This window comes from Oryctolagus cuniculus, chromosome 21 (assembly GCF_964237555.1).
Source record: "Oryctolagus cuniculus chromosome 21, mOryCun1.1, whole genome shotgun sequence".
Classification (NCBI taxonomy): domain Eukaryota; kingdom Metazoa; phylum Chordata; class Mammalia; order Lagomorpha; family Leporidae; genus Oryctolagus; species Oryctolagus cuniculus.
The window spans coordinates 26,425,486-26,447,881 of NC_091452.1; the positions used below are offsets into that span (position 1 = coordinate 26,425,486).

Consider the following 22,396-nt stretch of genomic DNA (forward strand, 5'->3'; position numbering starts at 1 on the left):
TGAGAAGCCTATAGGAGCAGGAACATATCATCTGTTGAAAGAGGAGGAAGAAAGATAGAATTTATATATGGGAAAGGTGTCTTGGATGATAGGAATATGAGAGAGTTCTCATCTCATTCATTATACTTGCTCAATGAAGTATGATCCAGGTCATCAGTGGACAGTAAGGGAAAGCCAGGGGTGTTACAAATCGAGGAGGAAAGGGGTGTGAAAAAGTAACATGGATAGTGGGGAAACCAATAGCCCAGAGCTGCCATCAAGCGGTCTCCCAAGAACAGCCTCACTCTCAAAATCAGTTTCCTTCAGTATGGTTCAAACCACAATGCCGCTCTCCACCAGCCCTGGCTCTGCCCGCAGGGTCTGAAGCAGGGCCTGCCATGGAGGCTGCATGGGAGAAGGGTGTAGCCCTGGAGCTGGGGTACAGCTGGATGTCCCTACGGTCAGTGGAGCTGATCCCAGGGAAGTTGGTCCTTTTGGGAAGCACCTGATGATCCAGCCTCAGAAGACCCTTTCATCTAGCTCCATGGCAACCTAGGCCCAGCTCTTAGTGGCAAACTCTATGTAGGCATAGCCTTGGGGCATCTGGAGAAGTCACACAGGATGGTCACGCAGTAGATCTCCCCACAGTGGTTGAAGTAGGCCCCCTAACTCCTCGGCCGTGCCACCGTAGTCCACGTTGCCTACATAGATGGACCTGTGGTCAGCCTCTACCTTCTCCTTGGAGGCACCGGGGAAGGGGCAGCCTGAGGTCTTGGGGCCTGGTGGCTACCCGGCCAGCACAGCCCCAGGGGCCCTCCTCCTCCTGGCCTTGCCCTGTGCTCTGGGCAGCTCTGGGGCACCCTCCTCCCACTCCATGGCCCACAGCTTCAGCTTGATGGCCTCCAGCTCCTGGTCAGGTACTGGGCACTAAGCCAGGTGCTCTGGCTCCAACAGAGAACACAGGAAGCCTGCATCTTCCCCAGTGTTGTCCACCGCATCCCCTTCCTTCCCTCCCCCTACCACTGACCTGGCCCCACTGGAGTCTTCTCAGTGCTGCCCCAGGCCCCCCAGCCCTGAGCCTTGGGGTCTGAGGAGACCATCTGGAGCCAGGCCTCGGTGGGTGGGGGAAGACCGTACAGCTCAGGAAAGGCCACATGGGCACACAGAGGGCATGGGCAAGGTGCAGCCCGGTTTATTCTCCTCCATGACTCAGGATTGTTCTTTAAACATCACAAGGTGAGACTAGTAAATAGAGTTTGCATATATAAATACACAATAGGAGACTTTCTCACCTTAACATGTGATCCAGAAACAAGAATTGTAAAAAACTGGTGATGAACATTTTATATTTTCTCTATAAGCTGCAAGATAAACAATCCATTCCACATGGCCCTTTTTTCTTTTTTCCTGCAGTTGGTAAATTCATTATTGTTTTTAATTGTGTTGGGCTATGATTTATTGTGGAATACTTCAGATGTAGAAACATTTATAAAGAAGAGCAAGGATACACACATCACTACCACTAAGATCCGGAACTAGAATCTTACACAAAGGGTTGCTGCTCTGTAGGCTCCTCTGACCCTATTTTACCTCCTTTCCCCAAGAAGTAACTATGCCCCCTGATTATGCCATTTAGCAGGTACCCATTTCATGTAGCATCTGCAAAAACCCCAGTCTATACTTGAGTATGTAGAGAATGTTGACAATGAGTATGAAAAATCAAGTGATGTGAAACTTATTTTGTTCCTGTAGCCCTCCTGGAAGGAGGGTTTCAGGGAGCCTCCCAAGCTGCCCAGGCTGCATGTGGGTGCAATGACCCAAGCACTTGGGCTATCTTCTACTGCTTTCCTGGGTGCATCAGAGAGTTGGATTGGAAGTGGAGTGCTCACATGTGATGATGGTACTGCAGCCAGTTGCTTTACCTACTATGTCACAGCACTAGCCCCAGGGAAAGAGAATGCTTGACATCCTTCCTTTCTGCCAAGTTTCAAGAACGGTGTAAATATTCATAGGGTTAAAAAAAAATATATTCATAGGGTTGTTCTCCAGGATAAATGGGCCTTGGTCAGTTTAGGTCTCTTCCTGACCTTTGCTAATTCTCCACCCAGAGGTGATCAAGTCCTGATTCTTTTGGATGTTCTTTGCAGCTTATTGTCAGTTTCTGCTTTTTTTGAATTGTGCAATTTGTTAGCCTATTGATACTATACTAACGCTTCTTGCCTCAGACTTTTGCACATGCAGCATGCTGCTGTTTGAGCCTGTGGTTCACCAAATTCCCTCACTGCTCTTGTTGTTTGTGGTATTTGGCTTGTTTTAAGTTTATTTTTGATGTTAATGACAGTGTTATTCTTTTTTATTATTTAATTCCCCAAGAGCTAATGCATGGTAAATTTTTGTACATAATGAGAAAATTTTGTTGTTTTGTACATTGTGAACAAGTTCAAATTTAGTAGAAAGTGTTGATAGATTAATATATAACTTTTCATGTGTGTATTCATTTGTTTTACAATTTTCCAAAACTTAGGGTGACCTTAATTATTGATTTTCCCATCTTCTATTAACTGTCCTTCCTTTATAATTATACTACATAGTAATAACTTGCTTATTATGTTTACTGTTGTGTTTATACACTTAACAATGGTGTATCAATATTTTCCCTTGCAATTCTGTAAGTTTTTGCCTTAGTTTGATGCTCTGTTACATGTATAGATATGAAGCACTTTAATGTCTTTTTAGACAATTGCCTGCTGTATCTTTATGTAACCTTTGCAAATTTTTTCTGACCTAAGTCCTGATTTGTCTGAATATAGATATTCCAGGTTTGTTTGGACTGGTGTTACAGTGGTCTATATTTCTGTATGCATTTAAATTTATATCTTTATGCTTATATCTTTTTTTAAAGATTTATTTACATGAATGAGAGAGAGAGAGAGAGAGAGAGAGAGAGAGAGATTCATCTTCCATATGCTTGTTCACTCCCTAGATGGCTGCAATGCCTGGGAATGGGTCAGGCCTAAGGAGCTCCTTTGAGGTCTCCTATGTGAGCGGCATGGCCTAAACACTTGCACCACCTCCCCTACTTTTTTAGGCTGTTATCAGAGAGTTGGATTGGAAGTGCAGTAGCTGGGACAGGAACTGGCACCCATATCAGATCCTGGTGTTGCAGGTGGTGGCTTTACCCCCTATCCCACCATGCCAGCCCTTATGCTTACCTTTTAAAATACATATTTTAATATATCTGAGTTGACAAACATTAGTTTACCATATAAAATGAAGTTTGGAAATATTTATACACTGTAAAACAGATAAGTCAAGCTAATTATAATATGTAGTTTATCACATATCTGTTTTTGAAGGTTTAATGTTTATTTGAAAGGCAAAGTTACAGAAAGAGGATGAAAGAGAAGGCAGAGAGAGAGAGAGAGAGAGAGAGAGAGAGAGAGAGAATCTTTCTTCTGTTGGTTCACTCCACAAAGGCCAGGGCTGGGATAGGCCAAAGCTAGGAGACTGGAACTCCACCTGGGTCTTCCACATGAGTATCAGGGATTCAGAGACTTGGATCATCTTCCCTGCTTTCCTAGGTGAATTAGCAAAAAACTAGATCAGAAGTAGAGCAACAGGGACCTGAACCAGTCATCATGGAATGTCAGTATGGCAGGTGGTGGCTTAACCCATTGTGCCACAATGCCAGCCTCCACATACCTATATTTCTTGTGGTGAAAATACTTAAATTCTAATCTCTTAGTTAATTTCCATAGTAGAGTACATTGTTATTATTTTCACTGTATTGTACATCAGACCTCTGGAACTCATTCCTCTTATGCAAATAAAATTTATTCTCCTTTGACCAACATGGTCTCAAATTCTCTCTATATTTAATTTTTGGTAGACAACACAAAATTATATACTTTTAATTTTCCTGTTACTCTTTTCTTAAAGATTTATTTATTTATTTGAAAGGTGGAGTTTACAGAAGGAGGCAGAGACAGAGAGAAAGAGGTCTTCATCTGCTGGTTCACTCCTCAAATGGCCATAATGGCCAGGGCTGGGCCAGGATGAAACCAGGAGCCAGGAGCTTCTTTTTGTTCTCCCATTGTGAGTACAGGGACCCAAGTACTGGTCCATCTTTTGCTTTCCCAGGAACATTAATAGGGAGCTGGATTGGAAGTGGAGCAGCTGAGACTCAAACCACTGCCCAAATGGGATGTCCGGGTTGCAGGCATCAGCTTTAACTGCTGTGCCACAGAACTGGCCCCTGTTATTCTATTTTTTATATATTAAGATAATATACATGTAAGGATATTGATGTAGTTGGATTAATATTTACCATGATTGTTTTCTGTTCTAGTTCTTATTTTCCTAAAGTCTTATTTTTTGTTTATATGAAAGACAGAGAAAGATCTTCCATCTGCTAGTTCAGCCCCATATTCCTCCAACAGTCATGGCTGGGCCAGGGAAGTGGGGAGCCAGGAACTCCATCTGGGTTTCCTACCTGTGTGGAAGAACCCAAGTATTTGAGCCATCACCTGCTGCTTTCTAGGGTGTGCATTAACAGGAAGTTGAATTAGAAACCATGTAACCAGACTCAATCCAGGAACTTCAATATGGGATGTGATTATCACATTGCTAGGACACAGCAACAGCCCCAATCTTTGGGTTTTAGATACACTTAGTTTTAGAACCCTAAATGATCATTTCACTCTAAGCCTTGGGAATTATTTTATACTATATGACACTGAATTAAATAAATGAATCATGCATCTTAGTAGAACTTTACTATGTAGAAGTAATACAGGCCAGCGCCGCTGGCTCACTAGGCTAATCCTCCGCCTTGCGGCGCCAGCACACCGGGTTCTAGTCCCGGTCGGGGCACCAGATTCTGTCCCGGTTGCCTCTCTTCCAGGCCAGCTCTCTGCTGTGGCCAGGGAGTGCAGTGGAGGATGTCCCAAGTCCTTGGGCCCTGCACCCCATGGGAGACCAGGATAAGTACCTGGCTCCTGCCATCGGATCAGCGCGGTATGCCGGCCGCAGTGCTCTGGCTGCGGCGGCCATTGGATGGTGAACCAACAGCAAAGGAAGACCTTTCTCTCTGTCTCTCTCTCTCTCACTGTCCACTCTGCCTGTCAAAAAAAAAAAAAGAAAAGTAATACAGTTAACCCTTTCTCTCTGTCTCCCTCTCTGACTAACTCTGCCTGTCTAATAAAAAAGGGGGGAGCGCCAGTGCCATGGCTCACTTGGTTAATCCTCTGCCTGTGGCACCAGCATCCCATCTGGGCACTGGTTCTAGTCTCAGTTGCTCCTCTTCCAGTCCAGCTCTCTGCTGTGGCCCAGGAAGGCAGTGGGGGATGGCCCGAGTGCTTGGGCCCCTGCACCCGCATGGGACCAGGAGGTGGTGCCTGGCTCCTGGCTTCAGATCGGTGCAGAGTGCCAGCCATAGTGGCCATTTGGGGGGATGAACCAATGGAAGGAAGACCTTTCTCTATATCTCCCTCTCTCACTGTCTAACTCTGCCTGTCTAATAAAAAAAAAGTTATGCAGTTAACATATAATTAATTACATTACTAATTATAGATTGATAATTGTAAATTTTTTAAAAGTTCTATGGCTATATATGGAGATAAATAAGTCAAATCTTAGTATATTTGTGGGCATCTAGCCAATAGTTAAGAAGCCAGTTAGAATGGCTACCTCCTGAATAAGAAAACCTAGACTTATTCTTGAAAGGGGCTCTTGATTGCGAATTCTTGTTATTGTGCTCTTTGGGAGGGAGAAGGTGATTGATGAAGTGGTTGATTCCATGCTGCGTATATGGAAGACCAAGACTGGTCTACTGGCTCTTAGGTGTATCATGGGACAGTATGGCCGATGAAGTCATTTTGAGAAAGAATTGTTAGATGGGACATCTTTCTGCCTCTACCTCACCAATCTAAAACAATCTTTTAAAAAAGGGAAGATAAGAAAATAAGTATATTTTATGTCTTAACATCAATAAAAATTGTTTGAAAATGTAAGCAGCAATGGACAGTTCCTCAGAATTCCCAGGAGATTATCTTGCTCTTCTCCAAATCCTAATGCAGATATCATGTCTATAAAATGTAGTTAATCGTTCATGACAAAATGTATACTGTTAATGTTAAATAATACACATTCATGTACTAAATACATGCAATTCATGAATATTCAACAACTAAAAGCAATAGCAAGAAAGAATTCCAGATGCTTGAAGCAGTTAAAGAATAAATTGCAGATGGATAGACCAATGGAACAGAATAGAAACACCAGAAATCAATCCAAACATCTACAGCCAACTTATATTTGATCAAGGATCCAAAACCAGTCCCTGGAGTAAGGACAGTCTATTCAATAAATGGTGCTGGGAAAATTGGATTTCCACGTGCAGAATCATGAAGCAAGACCCCTACCTTTCACCTTACACAAAAATTCACTCAACATGGATTAAAGACTTAAATCTACAACCCGACACCATCAAATTATTAGAGAGCATTGGAGAAACCCTGCAAGATATAGGAACTGGTAAAGACTTCTTGGAAAATACCCCAGAAGCACAGGCAGTCAAAGCCAAAATTAACATTTGGGATTGCATCAAATTGAGAAGTTTCTGTACTGCAAAAGAAACAGGAGAGTGAAGAGGCAACCAACAGAATGGGAAAAAATATTTGCAAACTATGCAACAGGTAAAGGGTTGATAAGCAGAATCTACAAAGAAATCAAGAAACTCCCCAACATCAAAACAAACAACCCACTTAAGAGATGGGCCAAGGATCTCAACAGACATTTTTCTTTTTTTTTAACTTTTATTTAATGAATATAAATTTCCAAAGTACGGCTTATGGATTACAATGGCTTCCCCCCCATAATGTCCCTCCCACCCACAACCCTCCCCTTTCCCATTCCCTCTCCCCTTCCATTCACATCAACATTCATTTTCAATTCTCTTTATATACAGAAGATCAGTTTAGCATACATTAAGTAAAGATTTCAACAGTTTGCTCCCACACAGAAACATAAAGTGAAAAATAATAGATGATTTTTTAAATGATGATGAAATCAGATCAGACCTATTGTCATGTTTAATCCCAGTGAGAGTCAAGTTGGGAATTGATAATTTCGTCTTTTTTTTTTTACAGAAGATCAGTTTAGGATACATTAAGTAAAGATTTCAACAGTTTGCACCCCCATAGAAACACAAAGTGAAATATACTGTTTGAGTACTCGTTATAGCATTAAATCTCAATGTACAGCACATTAAGGACAGAGATCCTACATGAGGAGTAAGTGCACAGTGACTCCTGTTGTTGACTTAACAAATTGACACTCTTGTTTATGGCATCAGTAATCACCCTAGGCTCTTGTCATGAGTTGCCAAGGCTATGGAAGCCCCTTGAGTTCTCCGACTCTTATCTTGTTTAGACAAGGTCATAGTCAAAGTGGAGGTTCTCTCCTCCCTTCAGAGAAAGGTACCTTCTTCTTTGAAGACCCGTTCTTTCCACTGGGATCTCACTCACAGAGATCTTTCATTTAGGTTTTTTTTTTTTTTTTGGCCAGAGTGTCTTGGCTTTCCATGCCTGAAATACTCTCATGTGCTTTTCAGCCAGATCCGAATGGCTTTAGGCCTGATTCTGAGGCCAGAGTGCTGTTTAGGACATCTGCCATTCTAGGAGTCTGCTGAGTATCTCGCTTCCCATGTTGGATCACTCTCCCCTTTATTTATTCTATCGGTTAGTGTTAGCAGGTACTAGACTTGTTTATGTGCTCCCTTTGACTCTTAGTCCTTTCATTATGATCAATTGTGAACTGAAATTGATCACTTGGAATAGTGAGATGGCATTGGTACATGCCACCTTGATGGGATTGAATTGGAGTCCCCTGGTATGTTTCTAATTCTACCGTTTGGGACAAGTCAGCTTGAGCATGTCCCAAATTGTACATCTCTTCCCTCTCTTATTCCCACTCTTATGTTTAACAGGGATCACATTTCAGTTTAATTTCAACACTTAAGAATAACTGTGTATTAATTACAGAATTAAACCAGAACAGACATTTTTCAAAAGAGGAAATCCAAATGGCCAACAGACACATGAAAAAATGTTCAAGATCACTAGCAATCAGGGAAATGCAAATCAAAATCACAATGAAGTTTCACCTCACCCCGGTTAGAATGGCTCACATTCAGAAATCTACCAACAATAGATGCTGGCGAGGATGTGGGGAAAAGGGACACTAACCCACTGTTGGTGGGAATGCAATCTGGTCAAGCCACTATGGAAGTCAGTCTGGAGATTCCTCAGAAACCTGAAAATAACCCTACCATTCAACCCAGCCATCCCACTCCTTGGAATTTACGCAAAGGAAATTAAATTGACAAACAAAAAAGCTGTCTGCACATTAATGTTTATTGCAGATCAATTCACAATAGCTAAGACCAGGATCAACCCAAATGCCCATCAACAGTAGACTGGATAAAGAAATTATGGGACATAATTTTGACAGCAGTCAAAAACAATGAAATCTGGTCATTTGCAACAAGATGGAGGAATTTGGAAAACATCATGCTGAGTGAACTAAGCCAGTCCCAGTCTAATTTCCTCTTCTTTTCTTTGGTTTGATTGTATATTTTCCTGTACTCTGTCTTCTGATATTCTCTCTTCTGCTTCACCCATTCTGTTTTTAAGGCTTTCTAATGTGTTTGTCATTTGATCTATTGAATTCTTCACTTCATTATGATTTCTCGTCACTATCACAGTTTCCTGTTGTACTAGTTGTTTCATTTCATTTTGATTCCTCCTTAATATTTCATTTTCATGAGAGAGATTTTCTATCTTGTCCATTAAGGATTTCTGTAGTTCGAGAATTTGTTTCTGAGAACTTCTTAATGTTCTTATCAATTTTTTGAGACCCGCTTCTTGCATTTCTTCTATCTCATCATCTTCATAATCTTGAATTGGGGTGTCTATTTCATTTGGGGGCATCATAGCATCTTCCTTGTTCTTGTTACCTCGGCTTTTGCATTTGTTTGTCATATTGGAGATATTCTTTGTTTTTTTCTTGTTATACTGTGACTCTAGATTAAGAGGACTGTCTGCTTTTGATGGATCCTTAGAGGCTGTGATGGGTGTGGCCAGAGAGCTCTGGTTACAGGGTTAGGGGTGTGCCAAAGGTGATTCACCCTGATTGTTCTCTTGCTCTCTCTCTCTCTCTCTCTTTTTTTTGACTCAGTTGGGAAGTAATTCCACATAGCTGAGTGGAATTGAGAGTAGTTGATGTATGAAATTTGGTCCCGGGCGGAGCCAAGATGGCGGAATAGTGAGGGCGCGCACCGATAGTCCGGGAAAATTTAGTTTAATAAAAGGGGAGTTACGGTAGCTGCAGAAAATAGAACCAAAAAAAAATTGCAGGGGAAACCCTTCTAGATGGAGCAGCCGTGAATCGGAGGACCTACTGGGAGAACAAGGTCGCCCACCGCACGGAAGCCAAGTCGCGGGACCGAGCCGCAGAAGCCCCAGGGTCTGCACGCCAGTGCTCCAAGGGGATTGCATGCCACACAGACAACAGCGGGGAGACTTGGGACGCTCAGGGCTCCGAGTCCACACATCGGCGCTGGAAGGGGAGGTGAGCTCAATAACCCGAGACATTGGTGGGGAAACGGGGGTCAGAATCTAGAGGGGGGCCGGAAAGTGCAGCAAACTCACTACCGGAAAGAAGGAAAAAAAAAAAAGCTTCGGGGTTTCTCTTCCCCCTAACCTTGCAAAGGTTACAAGGCTGCAAGGCTTGAAGAATTCCCAAGAGACAAAAAGCAGGCCTCCTCTCTGGATTTACATATCAATGGGGGAGAGCTAAGGAACTGAGTCACTACAATTCAGTAGCCTAGGCAACCCAGTGGGAGTCCAGAGGAGAAACGGAGCCTACACAGACTCTTTGGGTAGAAGCCAGAGACTGGAAGCTAAATACCATCAATTCTGCACAGCCGTGCCTTGCGGTATTACTTACCCACTGAATAAGTAAAATAAATAAATAAATAAATAAATACATAAATAAAAAGAGAGAGATTTACCACGCATAACCTGAGGGTGTCACCTTTGCAGGAAACTCATGACTGGAGCATAGGGAGATTACTGATGCCATTGACAGGAAGAGTCAAAATGAAACTCAGAAACTAGTAGAACAGGAAAGTGTGATAGTGAAGAGAAATCAAAATGAAATGAAGAGCTCAATAGATCAAATGACAAACACATTAGAAAGCCTTAAAAACAGAATGGGTGAAGCAGAAGAGAGAATATCGGACTTAGAAGATAGAGCACAGGAAAACATACAGTCAAACCAAAGAAAAGAAGAGGAAATTAGAAACCTAAAAAATATTGTTGGGAATCTACAGGATACTATTAAAAAACCCAACATTCAGGTTCTAGGAGTTCCTGAAGACATGGAGAGGGAGAAAGGATTAGAAGGCCTTTTTAGTGAGATATTAGCAGAAAATTTCCCAGGTTTGGAGAAGGACAGAGACATCCTAGTACAGGAAGCTCACAGAACCCCTAATAAACATGACCAAAAGAGATCCTCACCGCGACACATGGTAATTAAACTCACCACAGTGAAACATAAAGAAAAGATCCTAAAATGTGCAAGAGAGAAACGCCAGATTACTCTCAGAGGATCTCCAATCAGACTCACAGCTGACTTCTCATCACAAACACTACAAGCTAGGAGGGAATGGCGAGATATAGCCCAGGTACTAAGAGAGAAAAACTGCCAGCCCAGAATATTATATCCTGCAAAGCTCTCATTTGTGAATGAAGGTGAAATAAAGACCTTTCACAGCAAAGAGAAATTGAAAGAATTTGTTGCCACTCGTCCAGCCCTGCAAAAGATGCTTAAAGATGTGTTACACACAGAAACACAGAAACAGGGTCATCAATATGAAAGAAGGTAAATTAAGGAAATCTCACACCAAAAGATCACAGGAAGTTCAAAACATATATCAGAAAATATCTTTGGCAAATGGCAGGGCAAAGCTACTACTTATCAATAGTCACATTGAACATTAATGTCCTGAACTCTCCAGTTAAAAGACACCAATTGGCTGATTGGCTTAAGGAACAAAACCCAACTATTTGCTACCTACAAGAAACACATCTTTCCAATAAAGATCCATACAGACTAAAAGTGAAAGGCTGGAAAAAGATATACCATGCCAACAGAAATGAAAAAAGAGCGGGCGTAGCCATCTTAATACTGGACAACATAAACTTTACCACAAAAACTGTTAGGAGACACAAAGAGGGGCACTATATAATGATTCAGGGATCAATTCAACAGGAAGATATAGCGATTATCAATGTATATGCACCTAATTACAGGGCACCGGTTTATTTAAAAGATTTGTTAAGGGACTTAAAGGGAGACTTAGACCCCAATACAATAGTACTGGGGGAATTCAATACTCCACTCTCAGAAATAGACAGATCAACAGTACAGAAGATCAACAAGGAGACAGTAGATTTAAACGACACTATAGCCCAAATGGATCTAACAGATATATACAGAACTTTTCATCCTACACAGAAAGCATTCACATTCTTCTGAGCAGTACATGGAACCTTCTCTAGGATTGACCACATACTAGGCCATAAAGCAAGTCTTAGCAAATTCAAAAGAATTAGAATCATACCATGCAGCTTCTCAGACCATAAAGGAATGAAGTTGGAAATTAGCAACTCAGGAATCCCTAGAGCATATGCAACCACATGGAGATTGAACAACATGCTCCTGAATGAACAATGGGTCATAGAAGAAATTGAAAGAGAAATCAAAAATTTTCTGGAAGTAAATGAGGATAACAGGACAACATACCAAAACTCCACAAAAAAAAAAAAAAAACCACTTAAGAGATGGGCCAAGGACCTCAAGAGACATTTTTCAAAAGAGGAAATCCAAATGGCCAACAGACACATGAAAAAATGTTCAAGATCACTAGCAATTAGAGAAATGCAAATCAAAACCACAATGAGGTTTCACCTCACCCCGGTTAGAATGGCTCACATTCAGAAATCTACCAACAATAGATGCTGGCGAGGATGTGGGGAAAAAGGGACACTAACCCACTAACCCACCAACAGTGGGTTGGTGGGAATCCAAACTGGTTATGCCACTATGGAAGTCAGTCTGGAGATTCCTCAGAAACCTGAATATAACCCTACCATTCAACCCAGCCATCCCACTCCTTGGAATTTACCCAAAGGAAATGAAATTGGCAAACAAACAAGCTGTCTGCACCTTAATGTTTATTGCAGATCAATTCACAATAGCTAAGACCTGGAACCAACCCAAATGCCCATCAACAGTAGACTGGATAAAGAAATTATGGGACATGTACTCTATAGAATACTACACAGCAGTCAAAAACAATGAAATCCGGTCATTTGCAACAAGATGGAGGAATTGGGAAAACATCATGCTGAGAGAATTAAGCCAGTCCCAAAGGGACAAGTATCATATGTTCTCCCTGATCGACAACAGCTAACTGAGCACCAAAGGGGAAACCTGTTGAAGTGAAATGGACACTATGAGAAACAGTGACTTGATCAGCTCTTGTCCTGACTGTTGATGTACAATGTAATACTTTATCCATTTTAGTATTTTTTTTCTTGTTCTAGTACTATTGGTTGAACTCTGTAATTAACACACAATTATTCTTACGTGTTTAAATTTTAACTGAAAAGTGATCCCTGTTAGGAATCTGGAAAGCATTATGCTGAGTGAAATAAGCCAGTCCCAAAGGGACAAATACCATATGTTCTCCCTGATCAGTGACAACTGACTCAACACCAAAAAGGAAACCTCCTGAAGTGAAATGGACACTCTGAGAAATGGTGACTTGATCAGCCCTTGCCCTGACTGTTGATGAGCAACTTAATACGTTATCCCTCTTAGTATTTTTTTTGTTTATTTGTTCTACTTAATACTTTTGGTTGAATACTGTAATCAATACTCAGTTATTCTCAAGTGTTGAAACTTAACTGAAAAGTGATCGTTGTTAAATATAAGAGTGGGAATAAGAGAGGGAAGAGATGTGCAATTCGGGACATGCTCAAGCTGACTTACCTCAAGCAGTAGAGTTAGAAACATACCAGGGCATTCCAATTCAATCCCATCAAGGTGGCATGTACCAATGCCATCTCACTAGTCCCGGTGATCAATTTCTGTTCACAATTTATCATAATGATAGGACTAAGAGCCAAAGGGAGCACATAAACAAGACTAGTGTCTGCAAATACTAGCTGATAGAATAAAAAAGGGAGAGAACAATCCAACATGAGAAGTGAGATACACAGCAGACCCATAGAATGGAAGATGTCCTAAACAGCACTCTGGCCTCAGAATCAGCCCTTAAGGCACGCGGATCTGGCTGAAAAGCCCATGAGAGTATTACAGGCATGGAAAGCCAAAACACTCTGGCAAAAAAAAAAAACCCTACATGAAAGATCTCTGCGAGTGAGATCCCAGTGAAAAGAACAGGTCATCAAAGAAGGAGGTACCTTTTTCTGAAGGGAGAACTTCCACTTTGACTATGACCTTGTCTAAATATGATCAGAGTCAGTGAACTCAAAAGGCTTCCATAGCCTTGGCAACTCATGACAAGAGCCTAGGGTGATTACTGATGCCATAAACAAGACTGTCAATTTGTTAAGTCAACAACAGGAGTCATTGTGCACTTACTCCTCATGTAGGATCTCTGTCCTTAATGTGCTGTACATTGTGATTTAATGCTGTAACTAGTACTCAAACAGTATTTTTCACTTTGTGTTTCTATGTGGGTGCAAACTGTTGAAATCTTTACTTAATATTTTCTAAAATGATCTTCTGTATATAAAGAGAATTGAAAATGAATCTTGATGTGAATGGAAGGGGGGAGGGAGAGGGAAAGGGGAGGGTTTCAGGTGGGAGGGAAGTTATGGGAGGGGGAAGCCATTGTATTCCATAAGCTGTACTTTGGAAATTAATATTCATTAAATAAAAGTTAAAAAATAAGTGAATGAGGATATCAGGACTGAGCAAACAAAATCCTTGACCTTCGAGAGCTTACTATCTATGATTGTGGAAATTTTCTAGATCAAATCTGGATTGGTCTCTGAGAGTTGAAGAAGAATAATGAGGCTAAATGCGGTGGTGAGAAGTGGAACAAAGCTTTATTAAATAATAATAAAGCTCCCATCAATGGCAGAAGCTGGTGGAAAAGGACCAAGCTGAGGTAGACACAGTCCAGTGGTATTTATGATTCTCATATTGATTGGTTTCTAAAAGAAGATGGGACTGAAGCTGACTGGAACCTGCTATGATGGCTGTTGTTGTTGGGCGGAGGAGCTATGGTCAGGGTTGCAGAAGGAACTTTCCTAATTTATTCAACAGAACATTGGTGGTTAAACCAGTTGAGCTGGACTGGGCCCCTCAAGGTCAAGCACAATATCTTGCTTTTACAGCCTGTGTGTGAACATGTAGGCAAGAAGTAGGGAGATAGTAGGGGTCTGATCTGGTCTTAAGATGGAATTTTGTCTCTTGTTCCTGAGGTGTTGGGGTCCTTCTCACTAGTAGATGACACGAGGAAAAAGTTATAAGTCTATTTGATGGCTGCCACAATTAGGTGAATAAACAAGATTTATTTTCTAAGACAAGTTTGACAATTAAAAGGGGCATACTAATAATTACAAAGGGATGAAATGTGTGAACAAGAACCATCAGAAACAATGCAAGTTGAATGGTTACTCTAGATATGTCATTTATTAAACAAGAATTTATTGAACAGTCTTTTTTGTGGTGTGTTACAAGAACTACCAGCCACTTGATTTCCCTAGAAATTGAAGTAAGAGATACTAAGCAGCAGAATTTAGGATCTGGATATGAAGTGGAACATCTGGGACACGAACCAGCACCCACATAAGATGCTGGCATCTCAGGCACTACCTGCTATGCTACAATGCTAATCTTCTCTGTGTGTTCACATTCTAATTTCTGAATAAAATTTACTGTATTTCAGCAATAAGAATTCTTCTCTTTATGCATGACAATGATCTGGAATAAAAAATACATATATGCACTACCCCACAGAACTAACACCAAATTCACAGTGGCCAACTGCTAATCTTGTTTGTGTTTCCTGTGGAGGGGCAAAGAGGTCATACTATCTGCTATCTCCTTGTTCAGTTTCTATGCTGGCAAACCTCTTTTCATTTTCTCTCTTAGTCCCACATAAGAAGTCAACTTCCTTAACCAATTCATTCATCTGTCTAGCAAAATCATTGCCACACTTCCCTTGCCAGAACCTTGCTCAGATCATGCATCCAGGGTAAACACACTGGCCAGCAACAGAAGCTGCACAAAGTGTTCATGCCATGAGTCATATCCTGCATGTATTAACCAGAGGCCAGACTGAGGGAGCTGCTTGCCATCACCCACCCCAGAGTGTTGCCCCTAACTCAAGTTTATCTAAGTTCAGAGGAACATAAGAGGAAAGGCATGGGGCCAGGAGACCATCCCTCCTTTCCAAGGCAGTCCACAACCCCATCAGCTGTAGAAAAGGATGTCTCCATGGTGACATTCCAACCTCAGGGCCAGTGCATCAGAGTTCTTTCAGGTGCAGGCCTTGAAAGTCCTCAGTCTCAAGTTCTCTTAGTGATGGTGCGACAGGGCTAGTTCTGTTCACTCTCCACCACCCATTCCTGGACATCTTAACACCTTCAGTTAGCGTCATGTGCTCAAAAACATGACTAAATTTGCACACTCTGACCTCAATTAATGTGGTGGACAGGCAAGTGATGTAGCCACCTTCTGAACCTGCCATTTACCCCATTGACCAACAGGTCTTAGTGGCCCAGGCCTTCTCCCCAAATACTCTCTAAAGTATCTCAAGATCATTCCTCCCTTTGGCTGGCCTTATGAGTTTGTAGTTTTCCAGTTGTACCTCCTCACAAGGCAGGGGGCGCTTTTGAGCTGTGAAACAGAAGTTCTTATGTTGTTAAAGGAAGACATTTTAAGGCTTACCATGAACCAAGTCTTCCACCTCCATTTTCTCACCTTCCAGTATACCTACAAGTATTAGGCTCATAAAATGATGTGTTCTATTTAGATAATATCTCATTATTCTGTTTACTCAACAGGTAGTTATCATCTGCTTTCTAATGTAAGCCCATGGGAGATCTGATCACAGGAGAGGTTTAGGCTAAGTAGAAAATGCTTAGATTTCCCAAGGATTAGGGAACTTCAGAGTTAAAAAGATTCTGACCTCAATAATGGGAGTTTCCACAATGCCTCCAGTCAGCGAAGAACTCTGGCTACAACCAGAGATGCATCTCTCCCTCTTATTAGGACTCTCTGCAAAGGCATCAGGTTATACTGGGAGACCTTGGCCTTGGCCAAGCTAGTGATGGCCCTGGTAGCTTCTCAATCAGTCAGGACTCATCTTCTTGGCTCAGGTTCAGTTATCAAGCCTTCTGTCTAGCCTCTGCATTTCACTCAACACAGTGATGTTGGTGTATTACAGCATAGCAGGTTAAGCTAACTCCTGCAATGCCAGCATGTCATAAGTGCACAGGTGCATGTCCTTGCTGCTACTTCTCATCCAGTTCTGTGCTAATTCATTTAGGAAGACAGGCAGTGGATAATGGCCCAAGTGCTTGGGCTCCTGAAGTCCATGTGGGAGACCTGAAAGGAATTTCAGGCTCCTGACCTTGGCCTGGCCCCACCTCTTGCAGTTATGGACATTTGGGAAATGTAACTCTGCCTTTCAAATAAATAAAATAAATATTTTGAAAAAGGACAATCATATCAGTTCTCGGCTCTACCAGCTCTGAGACTTGACCTTAACCCAGTGGTTCCAACCTGACCTCGGCATGGCTAGAAATCACCGTATCAGGAAATGGTGCCTTAATCCCACCTACAAATGAAGCAGGTGATTCTACAGAGCACCTTCAGCATTTCTCACGTTGTTCTGTAATTGTCTAAAACTTTTCATCTCTCCCCCAAGACTGGAGGCACCTTTAGGGTAGGCATTATTGCCATATGATTCATGTAGCATCAATTATACACAGCACCAAGCATAAATCAGGCATGTGTCCTTCTCTATATTCCTCCTTGTCAACTCTGTCACTCCTGAAGTGCAAGAGGCTCTTGCTCTTCTCCTCCACTAGTCCCCATGGGCAGCTGCTACCGTGAGAACCCTATGCACTGCACATCCTACCCCCTCTGCACATCCGCACCCTCCATCCCAGAAGAGAATAAGATGGCCAGTGATCCCGGAATTGTCAAAACTGCAAAGGCCTCTCCCCTTACCATCACTGGCCTTCTGCTTTCTTTCCCCAAATCTGCCTCTTCTCCCTCCATCAACTGAGGCCCTACGGGAAAAGATAATTGGTAAGTCCAGGATTAGGAATGACTTCCTCTAACTCCCTGGACTCCCTCTGCCCCACACTACATGTCACACCACCCATGTGAGTGAAGAAGACCCAGGTAGTCCATCAAAAAGAGAGGCCTGGTGCCGTTCAGCTTGATGCCAAGTGGAGGGGGGAGCCTGGTCCATTCTGGCTGGTTTATGAGACCCTAACATGGCCACCTCAATGGCACATGATGAGCCATTGGATGATAAGCCCATGGAAGGTTCCAGTACTCAACTGAAATATCTGCAGGAAGAACCCATGGAGGGCTTCTAAATCATTCTGATTGATGAGTTTGTCCCCTGCAACTTGGAGATCACCACCTTCTGACCCCCCACTTCCTTCGGGAAGGCTGCCACTTCAAGGCACATATTACATTTCCTAATAACTACCCATATTTATAACTTACCTTCAGATTCTTAACCAACATATGGCACCCCAACATTTCTGAGAATGGTTAGAGATGCATTGCAACTCTTCATCCACCTATTGATGACACACAGAGTAAAGAACTGTTCTCTGAAAGGTGGATGCTATTCCAAATGTGAGGACTACACTGTTAAATGCAATCATATTGCATAATTGGCCCAATACCTTCTCCCCAGCCAATATAGTTGCTTTGGTTGTGTTCAGGAAATGGAAGGATATTAAAGAAAACAGATAAAGAGGATACTGGGTCCAGCACTGTGGTGTAATGGATTAAAACAGCCTGCAATGCCGGCACCCCATATGGGCAACAGTTTGAGTCCCAGCTGCCCCTCTTCCAATCCAGCTCTGCTGTTGCCTGAGAAAGCAGTAGAAGATGGCCCAAGTCCTTGGGCCCCTGTAACCATGTGGGAGAAACAAAAGAAGTTCCTGGCTCCTGGTTTTGGATCGGCTCAGCTCTGGTCATTTTGGTCATTTGGGGAGTGAACCAGCAGATGGAAGACCTTTACTCACTCTGGCTCTACCTCTCTCTCTAACTCTATCTTTCAAATAAATAAAAATAAATCTTTTTTAAAAAAAGAAAATACTGAAGTCACTAGGAAGCAGAATTGCTTCTTGGCTTTTTGGCTAAGATCAAGTTTAGTGTCGTTAGGAAGCAGGTTTCAGCTACTAAGGCTAAGACAGAAAAGGATGATGTGAAGGTCCCCACAAACCTGGCAGAATACTGCACGTAATTTAAAGGGCCATTCAATGACAATAGTTCAGATTTGCTTTATGCCGACTTATAAAATGATGGCATGGGTGATTATGAGGAGGAAGATGCTAACTGTTCTTTCAATTCTGGGAATGAGGAGCCCCAGTGAACTCGCTCAGCTTCTCATACTTCCCTGCCTCTTCAGGCCGAAGGGAAGGAAGCAAGTGGGGACTTAGCAGTGACCCATCAGCAAAACACTTTCACTGCAGGTGAGAAAAGCAAAAAACAAGCACAGCTCCTGCCTACTCCCCTTGTGGATCTCAGTTTTCTTTTTATGGACTTTCAGGGGAGAGCAAATACCACTCCATGAAAGAAGTTTTGCATTCTTCACTCTTCCATCACTTCATTCATTCTTTTTATCTTAAATGGCAGCAACCAATTCCTACCTGATGTCTTCCCTACAGAATGTTCTCAGCAATACATATTCATGTTCCTGAATAGTTATTCTTTCTGGATGTTTAATGTGTTTGAAGCTGAGAACTCATAAATGCTGTGTGTACTGAGTAGCAAAGGAAAATGGAAGTGAAAACACACAAAAAATTTAAAAAGCAAATTTTCCAAGGGGTACTTCATTTACATTAGTGTTTATTCATCCATTCTGCCCCATGGTGGTGAATTTTGCTTCTTTCAGCTCACCAGGCTGGAATATAGTGTGCACTGAGGACTTTATGCTTAGGTTAAGCCTTATGAAATATGGTCCTTTAGCCTCTATGAAAGCATCCTAACAAATGAGTCAGCTGCTTTGAAGAGAGGATCAGATTTTGTTTTATGAAATAAATTGGGACATAAAGCATGAAATAAATATTTATACATTAAAACAGGCATGCCAAAAATATTTGTGAGCAAGTGAGGGAATGAAGAGCAGTGAGGACAGATGGCACTTCCCTTAGTGCCAGGGGAGTGGAAATGTGTCTCCCTAGTTTCCCATTCTTGCAGTTGGGACAAGATCATCTTCCTCTGATTGTCACCTAGACATTACCTACACTTGCTCAATCAGCCAACAAAGATGCAGAGTACCACCGGTAAGAGATTCAGCAGTAAATATGACAATGCAACCTCTATCCTTAAAGAGTTTCTATACTGAACATGTGGTGGAAAAGGAAGAATAGGAAAATAAATAAGCAAGAATAAATAAAATAATAAATATAAGAGGCTATAAGATACCCTTTTCTGTCTCTGACTTTGTTATATCCCTAGTTCTGGAAAAAGAATAGTGTACAGTCAGGGCCAACACTGTGGTGCCATGGGTTAAAGCCCTGGCCTGAAGTGCCAGCATCCCATATGGGTGCTGGTTCTAGTCCCGGCTACTCCACTTCTGAATCAGCTCTCTGCTATGTCCTGGGAAAGTAATAGAAGACGGCCCAAGTCCTTGGGCACCTGCACCCATGTGGGAGACCAGAAGGAAACTCCTGTCTCCTGGCTTTGGATTAGCACAGCTCCGACCATTGCAGCCAATTGGCAAATGAACCAGTGGATGGAAGAGCTCTCTTGCTCTCTCTCTCTCTCTCTCTCTCTCTCTCTCCTCTCTCTGTGTAACTCTGACTTTAAAATAAATACATAAATAAATCTTTAAAAAAAAGAAAGAATAGGGTACAGTCAACCTTATCTGTTAAGAATAAAAAAACACACCTTCTATCTATATAAGAGGGCTTCTTTATGCCCCACCTTAAGCCTTTCATGGTCACCTTGACTTCTCCCAGAATGTGATTTTTTTCTTCTTCTTTTTTTATTTTAGTGCTGTAGAAATCAATTTTAAGAATTCCAAAACCTCATCAATCTATAACCTGTTTTGGACAAAGATAAGGCAAAATGCACTCAAATAATGGGACAGTATAAAAGTTCAGTATATACTTGTTGCTCTGCACTACAGTTTAACGTAACACTTGGCTCTCTTAAGTTTTTGCTCTGCTTCACTAGAAAACAGAACCTAAGGTGAAGCTTATTTGTTTAAACTTAATTGGAAAATACAAGCCTAGGACACCAAGAAGTAAAAGGAGAGGGGCAGGCACTGTGGCATAGTGGGTAAAGCTGTCTGAAGTGCTGGAATCCCATATGGGTGCCAGTTCAAGTCCCAGCTGTTCCACTTCTGATCCAGCTCTCTGCTATGGCCTTGGAAAAGCAGTAGAAAATGGTCCAAGTCTTTGGGCTCCTGCACACACATGGGAGACCCAGAGGAACCTCCTGGCTTCTGGCTTCAGATCAGTGCAACCCGGGCTGTTGTGGTCGATAGGGAGTGAACCAATGGATGGAAGATGTCTTTTTCTCTCTCTGCCTCTCCTCTCTCTCTCTGTAACTCTGACTTTCAAATAAATAAATAGATCTTTAAAAAAAGAAAGAAAGAAAGAAAGAAAGAAAGAAAGAAAGAAAGAAAGAAAGAGAGAGAGAGAGAGAGAGACTGGCGCCGCAGCTCAATAGGCTAATCCTCCACCTGTGGCGCCAGCACACCGGGTTCTAGTCCCAGTCGGGGCGCCAGATTCTGTCCCGGTTGTCCCTCTTCCAGTCCAGCTCTCTGCTGTGGCCCGGAAGTGCAGTGGAGGATGGCTCAAGTCCTTGGGCCCTGCACCTGCATGGGAGACCAGGAGAAGCACCTGGCTCCTGGCCTCGGAGCAGCGCGGTGTGCAGGTCACAGCGTGCCAGCCACAGTGGCCATTGTGGGGTGAACCAACAGCAAAGGAAAACCTTTCTCTCTGTCTCTCTCTCTCTCTCTCTCTCACTGTCCACTCTGCCTGTCAAAAAAAAGAAAAGAAAAGAAAAGAAAAGAAAAGAAAAGAAAAGAAAAGAAAGGAGAATGAGGAAAATAAAATAAAAGGGACTATTTACCAAATTTCTCAGAGCTTGAAATAAATGCTAACTAGTTTTTCTGTCTCACAGGATATACTTCTGGGTAGGATAGACTGTATGTGACAATTTCATCTCAGATGGAGGAACGGAAAGGTAATGTTAATCCATCACTCTGGTGACCATGCAGATTCCACATGATACATCATTTTGGTTCATCTAAGACTTGAAATAGTGAGCATAGTCAAAGCCCCTTGTTTGGTTGATCTAGATCTGCTGCAGTACCAACACTGGTATCAAAACCTGACTATCCAGGGGAGGTAGAGATAAGATGTGTTGGTAAAAGAGGTGACAGAAGTGGCAGATGGTCCAATAAGCAATTGGCCAAAGGCTGGGGTCAAAGATTAAGATGAGGAAGTGAATTTAAGGAGTCAAATAAACTGAGACAAGTAAACAGATCCAAGACCAACCTAAACAGTATCCTAGTTTCTGGGTTAAGTGATTGAACTTAAAGCAACACTGAGAACAGGAACCAAAGATAGGACAAAAAAAATTCTCCCACTACATTCACAAAACTTCAGTAATAAAGCAAGGTAGCCATCAAACCTAGATTTTATCCAGCAACTGAAAACTAAAACCACAGGACACAAGGACAGTACATGGCAGTCCCAAAACTTGAAACATTTGAGAGAATGAAAACAGTATCAAAGACCATCTTCTGTGGAAATTTCAAGTCTTTATTACTTTCATATTCTCCAAGAGCTACACAGGAGCAAAATGTAGATACAAGGACTGTGAGCTCAGAAAGCCTGCTCTGATTTGAGTTCTCTTCTGTCTTCTTAGGTGAGACACTCTGCAACATTCCTATTCTCCATTTCTAGTATCTACTTGCAATAAGGACTAAATTCATGAGCGCATAACACTGTACCTCCAAGTTGTGACTGTTATTGAAGTTATTCTCACCATTCTGTAACTCTCCAACTCCTCTTTGCACCATGATGATCACCAGCCCATCTTC

General features: G+C 42.1%; 1 protein-coding gene and 1 pseudogene across 3 annotated transcripts in view; one reads left to right on the forward strand and one right to left on the reverse strand.

Moving 5' to 3' along the window:
* LOC100350369 (zinc finger protein 300-like) overlaps positions 1–22,396 on the forward strand; it is a 122,895-nt gene that overhangs the window by 33,042 nt on the left and 67,457 nt on the right. For all 3 annotated transcript variants that reach the window (XR_011385166.1, XM_070065871.1, XM_070065870.1), the window contains exon 2: positions 21,472–21,534. The gene's annotated coding sequence lies outside the window, so the exon portion shown is untranslated. The remainder of the gene's footprint in view (positions 1–21,471; positions 21,535–22,396) is intronic.
* LOC127488344 (embryonic polyadenylate-binding protein 2-like) lies at positions 303–22,375 on the reverse strand (annotated as a pseudogene).